The sequence below is a fragment of the Capra hircus genome, chromosome 16, assembly GCF_001704415.2.
Source record: "Capra hircus breed San Clemente chromosome 16, ASM170441v1, whole genome shotgun sequence".
Taxonomy (NCBI): Eukaryota; Metazoa; Chordata; class Mammalia; order Artiodactyla; family Bovidae; genus Capra; species Capra hircus.
In genome coordinates, this window is record NC_030823.1 from 5014374 (window position 1) to 5024348 (window position 9975).

Below are 9975 nucleotides of genomic sequence, written 5' to 3' on the forward strand. Positions count from 1 at the left end.
CTTTTAATTTTAATTAGATCCCATTTGTTTATTTTTGCTTTTATTTCCAGAATTCTGGGAGGTGGATCATAGAGGATCCTACTGTGATTTATGTCTGAGAGTGTTTTGCCTATGTTCTCCTCTAGGAGTTTTATAGTTTCTGATCTTACATTTAGATCTTTAATTCATTTTGAGTTTATTTTTGTGTGCGGTGTTAGAAAGTGATCCAGTTTCATTCTTTTACAAGTGGTTGACCAGTTTTCCCAGCACCACTTGTTAAAGGGATTGTCTTTACTCCATTGTATATTCTTGCCTCCTTTGTCAAAGATAAGGTGTCCATATGTGTGTGGATTTATCTCTGGGCTTTCTATTTTGTTCCATTGATCTATATGTCTGTCTTTGTGCCAATACCATACTGTCTTGATGACTGTGGCTTTGTGTCAGCAGATGAATGGATAGGAAAGCTGTGGTACATATACACAAGGGAGTATTACTCAGCCATTAAAAAGAATTCATTTGAATCAGTTCTGATGAGATGGATGAAACTGGAGCCAATTATACAGAGTGAAGTAAGCCAGAAAGAAAAACACCAATACAGTATACTAACACATATATATGGAATTTAGGAAGATGGCAATGACGACCCTGTATGCAAGACAGGAAAAAAGACACAGATGTGTATAACGGACTTTTGGACTCAGAGGGAGAGGGAGAGGGTGGGATGATTTGGGAGAATGGCATTCTAACATGTATACTATCATGTAAGAATTGAATCGCCAGTCTATGTCTGACGCAGGGTGCAGCATGCTTGGGGCTGGTGCATGGGGATGACCCAGAGAGATGTTGTGGGGAGGGAGGTGGGAGGGGGGTTCATGTTTGGGAATGCATGTAAGAATTAAAGATTTTAAAATTTATTTATTTTTTTTTGTATAAATAGTGTTGAAAACTTTATTTTATGTATTTGATTTTATTAAATATTATACAATATATTTTGACGAAATATAATGTAAATCTATAAATATCTGAATCCGAATCTTAAAAAAAAAAAAGAGTCTTCTCCAACACCACAGTTCAAAAGCATCAATTCTTCAGTGCTCAGCTTTCTTCACAGTCCAACTCTCACATCCATACATGACTACTGGACAAACCCTTAAACCACAATAATTTTCATAGATCTAATCACACAGGGAAGTAACATTATTGTTTAACCTACTTTTTGTAGATTAGAATAATTTCTCTTAATCCTTGAATTTTACAAATTTCATCATGTATGTCAAGATATGTGTATTTAACAATAATACCATGTTGGGCAAACTTGAGTGTTTGTATTTGCAGGAGTCAAATGAAATGAACTCAACTAACTTTGTTATTACATTGAAGAGAGACTTCAGTCCTTATTATCTGAATTCAGATCTAGTACAGGTATTCACCTTATTTTGATGGTTCAAAGAACATGAATACAGTAAAATAATCCACTGAGACTCACTTGCAAAAGGTACACAAAGAGGGCATAATTAAAAGTAAACGTCATTGCTGTCACTGCCCTGAGCTATTTCCCTCCTCTCTTCTATTTGGTCACATGTAAATCTGTCTTTGTCTCTCTAACCAGATCATTTACTGAAGCACATACATAGTCCACTATGGTCAGAGTGGCACTGACTCTGTCAGGACTCAGAACAACCTCATTCTCCTCTCACACTTCTACCAATACAAGTTCCGGTCTCATGAGCAGGCTTCGCTGTCCATCATAGTGTTGGCTCAGATTGATCTCAAAATTGAGATCAATTATTCACTAAGTTGTAAAAGTGTTTCTAGTCTTTCTGTATTTGTGCTGCTTATTCCTATGATCCAGGCCCAGGATCTTATAATTATCACAGCCAAATATCACATTACTGAGTCCAACCTCACAAATGGGTATCTTTCTGAGTTATGAACCTGTCTTAATGCGGGTTCACTTTCAGTAGCTCAGTATCATTCCAGGCACATCTTCTTTGCTCCATTAAACTGGTTGATGATACAAAACAGCAATGGAGCAGGCCTGAGAACAAAATCCTGCATCTGATAATCAGCTTATTTAATGAAATTATGAATATCTGATGAACTATTTAACTGGCCAATTTCCTCATCTTGTCTACAAGAACTTTACAAGGTCCCTTGTGGGATAACTTTTCTGTGATATAAATATATTTGAGTTGATCTGCCATTTTCATAGGGCTTCCCCTATGGCTCAGTGGGTAAAGAATCTACCTGTAATGCAGAAGACAAAGGAGCTGTAGCTTTGATCCCTGGGTCAATCATATTCCCTTGCAGAAGGAAGTGGCAACCCACTCCAGTAATCTTGCCTGGAGAATTCCATGGACAGAGGAGTCTGGAGGGCTATAGTCCAAAGGGTCGCAAAGAGTTGGACATGATTGAGGGACTAAGCACAGAGCACCATTTTCATAAATCCATCTTAAACAAGTTTAAATATCTTTAGTATAATTCTTATGTAGATTGAAATCTGTTTAATACTGCTAACACCATCATTTAAAAAAAAATTTAAAAAGAAATTATGCTTTCTGTGGAGGCTTCCTCCTCCCTGTCTGGGGTCAATGGCCCTGAGGAAAGCTACCTGTCTCTCAAGCAAGCTGCAGAGATGCTCCAGTGGTCAGGAGAGTGAGCCAACTTGGAAGCAAAGATTCCAGCCCAGCTGAGCATCCAGGTGACAGCAGCCCATGTCATTACCCAGTTGCCCCCCAAATAGAGTGACTCATAACTAGCCAATGAAACCTTTTCCTTATTCCTGACTCACAGGAGCTCTAAGAATATGGAGGTGTATTGTCTTAAGCCAATATATTCTCTAGAAAATTTGTTAATTAGGACTATGTATCTAATACAATGGGCATCCCAGTTGGTGCTAGTGGTAAAGAACAAAGCCTCCTGCCAATGCAGGAGACATAGTACAGGCAGATTCGATCCTTGGGTTTGGATGATCACCTGGAGGCGGACATGGCAACCCACTCCAGTATTCTTGCCTAGAAAATCCCATGGACAGAGAAGCCTGGTGGGCTAGAGTCGATGGGGAGGCAAAGAATCAGACATGACTGACATGACTTAGCATGCAGGCATCTACAACAATAGGTGTTAGGTGATGTGAGTTTTACTTAATGGCTTGAATCTGATATTACAATTATTTTACATGCTAAAAATTTCATAAGTGCACCCATAAATTATGAAAAAAAAACTTTGCTTAAATATTTGAACAGTTAGCTTTAAGACCACTTTTGGAAAGAGTTCAGCTGTTAATGAGAAGACAAGTGTTGCACTGGAATATCTGGTGAAGATTTGTCAAAGTTTCACATTTCTCTTTCATATTGTATAGTCTTTCTCCTCTTGTTTGGAAATATGTCTGTAGTCTTATTCTAGTTGATTAATAAATCATCACTCATATACCTGAGAATCAGGCGAAACAATTCATGTCTGCATGCTCCTCAGCAAGAATAATGGTGATGCAGCCTTTCTTATAAGTGATCTGGGGCCTGAGCTGCTCTTAATTGTAACACTAAGGACTGGACAAGGAGCTTTATTGTGTTGTAAATGTTGTTCATGGAGAAAATTGCCTAATGGACTAAAATAACATGCAACAAATTATGAGATGAATAATGCAGAGTGATGCATATTCTATTCACACCTTGAATTTCATGAGGTATCATAAAATTCATTAGAGTTTTCATTTACAAAAACTTGAAGACAGATAGATTATTAAAGAAAATGAAAGACAAAAACATCATAATGAAGAACATATAAGTTTTATAGTTTGGAGTAAAAGCTTTGCTTTTGATATGATTTAATTACTTATATTAATACATTTATATAATTTGATTTTTGTTTTCTTTAATTTTTATTGGAGTTGCTTTAAAATGTTGGGTTAGCTTCTTTTGTACATCAAAATGAATCAGTTATATGAAAATATATATTTATCTCCCCTTTTTTTGGATTTCCTTTCAATTTATGTCACCAGAGAGCATTGAGTGGAGCTGCCTATGATACACAGTAAGTTCTCATTAGTTGTCTATTTTATCCACAACTGCCAGGACATGGAATCAACCTAAATGTCCATCAACAGAAGAACAGATGCAGAAGAAGTGGTACATATACACAATGAAATATTACTCAGCCATAAAATGCGATGAAATTGTGCAATTTGCAGAGATGTGCATAGACCTAGAGACTTTCATACAGAGTGAAGCAAGTCAGAAAGAGAAAAATAAATATTGTATAATATTGCTTATATATGGAAGCTAGAAAAATGCTACAGATGAACTTATTTGCAAAGCAAACATAGAGATACAGGCATAGAGAATGAATGTATAGATACAAGGGGGCCCAAGAGTAGAGGGATGAATTGAGACATTGAGCCTGACATGTAATAGATAACTAATGAAAAGAACTTATAAGTTTAAAAATAAAAGTGACAATTTTTTTAAGGTTGTCAACATTTACATTTCTCTCTGAAAATAATTCTAAATGTATTGGCACTACACTTGAAATTAAGACTGTATTCCACATTTTGTAAAAAGAAAATATATCTAGTACCTAAGCTAGTTTTTTTTTTAAATTAACAGTGATGTTAATGACCTTTAATAGACTTATTAAACTATAATCACAATAAGGTCAACTGAACATATTTAAAATGAGATTTGAACCTGGAAAAATATATTTGAACCTGTAAAATTGTAAAAATAACCATTTTTCTACAAAGTTTCCTCATATTACAAGTAAGACTCTCCTAAACATTCTGGAATTATAATCTACTTTTCTGTGACACATTTTCTATTCACATTTTCATGAGCATATTCACATGACCCAATAATCTACATAGAGTACATTTTTGGTACTTTTTGGAACTCAGATGACATAGAAAAGTATTCATTTTGTTTTCCCCTTTTAGGTGAATGTCTGATCATTTTTCCATTAAGGTATTCTTATGGTTACCTCACAGTGCAGACTATTTTAACCCGTTTATTCAGTCAAAAATACACACAAAGGAAAGTAGATAGTTATATTTAGGAGGAGGGCTGAGTGTTCATATCTGTTTCAACTTACCCTGTCCATGAGCAGTGTAAAACCACAAGGTGAGAAGGACATTGATTAAAAACAACATGTTAGATTTTCCCAGTGGTACATTCACACAAATACTCCAGTTGCACTGTTTAGGGTTCAAAAATCTGCTTCATTTGCAGTTACCTGAGCGACTTCACTTTCACTTTTCACTTTCACGCATTGGAGAAGGAAATGGCAACCCACTCCAGTGTTCTTGCCTTGAGAATCCCAGGGACGGGGGAGCCTGGTGGGCTGCCCTCTCTTGGGTTGCACAGAGTTGGGCACGACTGAAGCGACTTCGCAGCAGCAGCAGCAATAGTTACACAGGCATACGTGTGTGTTAAAACAATTATCAATCAGATTAAGATTAACTTTAGGTGTTTAGTTATTTATATGTTTAACTTTGCTTAAAAAATTACCATTTTCAGAATAAAATGTAAAGTTAAAAGTTACAATCCAATCCAGAGGACACACCTTATGTCTCAAATCAAAAGGACTTGAGAGAGCTTTGAGTCTTTATCACCAAACACAAGAATTTGGGGCTATAGGTAATACTAGTTTCTACTGAAATGAAATCCTATATGAAAATTAGACAAATTTGTGAATGGGGTGCTATTTTCACTTTCAACATTTTAATGCTTCTTTTTTTATGTATACCTTCTATAAAAATAGTTGTGGACATTTCCATAAGCTAAAATTTCCATACAACTTATGTTTTCATAGAGAAAACTACAGATTGTTTAAATGTTTATCAATAAAAGAATGTTGAAAAGAAAAAGAAAAAGTTACCTGTGACAGATTCATGTTGATGTATGGCAAAATCAATACAATATTGTAAAGTAATTATCCTCCAATTAAAATAAATAAATTTATATTTTTTAAAAAAGTTATTGTTTTTCTTCAAAAGTTCATTTCTCATTGAACACACACCTCCACTCCAAAAAGAAATAGTGTAGTTATGGAATATGGAGAGACTTCAAAAGGCATGAAGGAACATTTGGGATGATGAAAATATTCTACATCTTGATTATAGAGTAATTGTATAGATGTATTGGGAAGGAAATGGAAACTTACTCCAGTATTCTTGCCTGGGAAATACCATGGACAGAGAAGCTTGGCAGGCTACCCTCCATGGGATCACAAGAGTTGGACACAGCCTGTCATGACATAACTATATATATTTTATGAGACTCATCATGTTGCATATTTAAAATAGACAGGTTAAACATGTCTACTCTGTAAAGGTAATGGGAAGTTCCTCAGAGCTCTAGGCAGGGGAAAATAGGACTTTAGAATTCTCCAAAGAAACTAAAAGACCAAGGCAATAATAGAAGAGCATTTTCATAAAAGTTAAGAAAAGAAAATGAAAACCAAGAGTTTTATATCCATACAACCAGGCAGCCAAGTATTACACTACAAAAAATATTTTTAATTGTGCAAGAACTCATAGGACACTATTGATCTACAGATGCACACATTCCATGGCTTTAGCTACATGCTTAGTCACCCAGTCATGTCTGACTTTTGCTATCCTTTGGATTTTAGCCCGCCAGTCTCCTCTGTCCATGAGATTTTCTAGGCAAGAATAAGGGTGAGGATTTCCATTTCCTCCTCCACAGAATCTTCACAAACCAGCAATCAAACCAGTATTTCCTATGTCTCCTGCACTGCAGGCAGATTCTTTAAACGTTGAGCCATCAAGGAACTGCCTCCATGCATGTAAGGGGCACCTTAAATATGGAATCTACATTATTCCACCTGAATGAAGAGTTCGAAAAAATAGAAAGAAGAGATAAGAAAGCATCCTTAAGTGAACAATGCAAAGAAATAGAGGAAAGCAATAGAATGGTAAAGACTAAAGATCTTTTCAAGAAAATTAGAGATACAAAAGGAACATTTCATGCAAATATGGGCACTGAAGGATAGAAAGAGTTGGACCTAATAGAAGCAGAAGATATTAAGAAGAGGTGGCAGGAATACATAGAAAATCTGTACAAAAATACAAAAAACCTTGAATAGCCAAAGCAATCTTGAGAAAGAATGGAACTGGAGGAATCAACCTGCCTGACTTCAGGCTCTACTACAAAGCCACAGTCATCAAGACAGTATGGTACTGGCACAAAGACAGAAATATAGATCGATGGAACAACATAGAAAGCCCAGAGATAAATCCACACACCTGTAGACACCTTATCTTCAACAAAGGAGGCAAGAATATACAATGGATTAAAGGCAATCTCTTTAACAAGTGGTGCTGGACAAAGTGATCAACCACTTGTAAAAGAATAAAACTAGAACACTTTCTAACACCATACCCAAAACTAAACTCAAAATGGATTAAAGATCTAAACATAAGACCAGAAACTATAAAACTCCTAGAGGAGAATATAGGCAAAACACTCTCCGACATACATCACAGCAGGATCCTCTATGATCCACCTCCCAGAATTCTGGAAATAAAAGCAAAAATAAACAAATGGGATCTAATTAAAATTAAAAGCTTCTGTACAACAAAGGAAACTATAAGCAAGGTGAAAAGACAGCTTTCAGAATGGGAGGAAATAATAGCAAATGAAGCAATTGACAAACAACTAATCTCAAAAATATACAAGCAACTTATGCAGCTCAATTCCAGAAAAATAAACGACCCAATCAAAAAATGGGCCAAAGAACTAAATAGACATTTCTCCAAAGAAGACATACGGATGGCTAACAAACACATGAAAAGATGCTCTACATCGCTCATTATTAGAGAAATGCAAATCAAAACTACAATGAGGTACCATTTCACACCAGTCAGAATGGCTGTGATCCAAAAGTCTACAAGCAATAAATGTTGGAGAGGGTGTGGAGAAAAGGGAACCCTCTTACACTGTTGGTAGGGATGCAAACTAGTACAGCCACTATGGAGAACAGTGTGGAGATTTCTTAAAAAACTGGAAATAGAACTGCCTTATGACCCAGCAATCCCACTGCTGGGCATACACACTGAGGAAACCACAATTGAGAGACACGTGTACCCCAGTGTTCATCGCAGCACTGTTTATAATAGCCAGAACATGGAAGCAACCTAGATGTCCATCAGCAGATGAATGGATAAGAAAGCTGTGGTACATATACACAATGGAGTATTATTCAGCCATTGAAAAGAATACATTTGAATCCATTCTAATGAGGTGGATAAAACTGAAGCTGATTATACAGAGTGAAGTAAGCCAGAAAGGAAATCACTAATACAGTATACTAACACATATATATGGAATTTAGAAAGATGGTAATGATAACCCTGTTTGTGAGACAGCAAAAGAGACACAAATGTATAAAACAATGTTTTGGACTCTGTGGGAGAGGGAGAGGGTGGGATGATTTTGGAGAATGGCATTGAAACATGTATAATATCATGTAAGAAACGAATTGCCAGTCTAAATTCGATGCAGGATACAAGATGCTTGGGGCTGGTGCAGTGGGATGACCCAGAGAGATGGTATAGGGAGGGAGGTGGGAGGGGGGTTCAGGATTGGGAACACGTGTACACCCGTGGTGGATTCATGTTGATGTATGGCAAAACCAATACAGTATTGTAAAGAAAAATAAAGTAAAAAAAAAAAAGAACTAAAAAAAAAAGGTCTTACTGAACCAGATAACCATGATGGTGTGATCGCTCACCTAGAGCCAGAAATCCTGGAGTGTGAAGTCAAGTGGGCCTGAGGAAGCATTACTGCAAACAAAGCTAGTGGAGTTGATGCAGTTCCAGCTGTGCCATTTCAAATCCTAAAAGATAATGCCAATAAAGCACTGCACTCAATATGCCAGCTAATTTGGAAAACTCAGCAGAGGCCCCAGGACTGGAAAAGGTCAGTTTTCTTTCTAACCTCAAAGAAGGACAATGCCATAGAATATTCAAACTATCACATAACTATGTTCATTTCACATATTGTCAATATAATGCTCAAAATCTTTCAAGCTAAGCTTCAACAGTATGTGAATTGAACTGAGACTTCCAGATCTATAAGCTGGATTTAGAAAAGGCAGAAGAACAAGAGATCAAATTGCCGGCATCTGTTGGATCATAAATAAAGCAAGGGAATTCCAGAAAAACATATACTTCTGCTTCATTGACTACACTAAAGCCTTTGACTTTGTGGATCACAACAAACTGTGGAAAATTCAGGAGACAGGCATTCCAGACCACCTTGGAAACCTGTACGCAGGTCAAGAAGCAATATTTAGAACCAGACATGAAACAATGAGCCAGTTCCAAATTGAGATATGAGTACATCAAGGCTGCATATTGTCACCATGTTATTTAACTTTATGTGGAGTACATCATGTGAAATGCTGGGATGGATGACTCACAAACTGAAATCAAGATTGCCAGATAAATATTAACAACCTCAGATGTGCCGATGACACCAGCTCTTTGCAGAGAGCCAAGATGAACTGAAGAATCTCTTGATGAAGGTGAAAGAATAGAGTGAAAAGGCTGGCTTAAACCTCAGCATGAAAAAGCTGAGATTATGGCATCTAGTCCCATCACTTCATGAGAAATAGATGGGGAAACAATGGAAATAGAGACAGATTTCATTTTTGAGGACTCAAAAATCACTGACAAGAGTTGCTGCAGCCTCAAAATCAAAAAGAAAAAAAAAGCCTGCTCCTTGGAAGAAAAACTATGACAAATGTAGATAGAATTTTAAAAAACATCACTTTGTCAAAAAAGGCCTATATATTCAGGCTATGGTTTTTCCAGTAATCATGTACGGATGTGAGAGGTGGATCATAAAGGAGGCTGTGCACCAAAGAATTGATGCTTTCAAACAGTGGTGTTCTCCTGAGAGTCTCTTGAAGGGCGATGAAATGAAACCAGTTAATCCTAAAGGAAATCTACCCTGTATATTCATTGGAAAGACTGAT

At 36.6% G+C, this 9975-nt stretch overlaps 1 pseudogene; it reads right to left on the minus strand.

Moving 5' to 3' along the window:
* Nucleotides 1–5191, minus strand: part of LOC102187790 — a 39023-nt pseudogene extending 33832 nt beyond the window's left edge.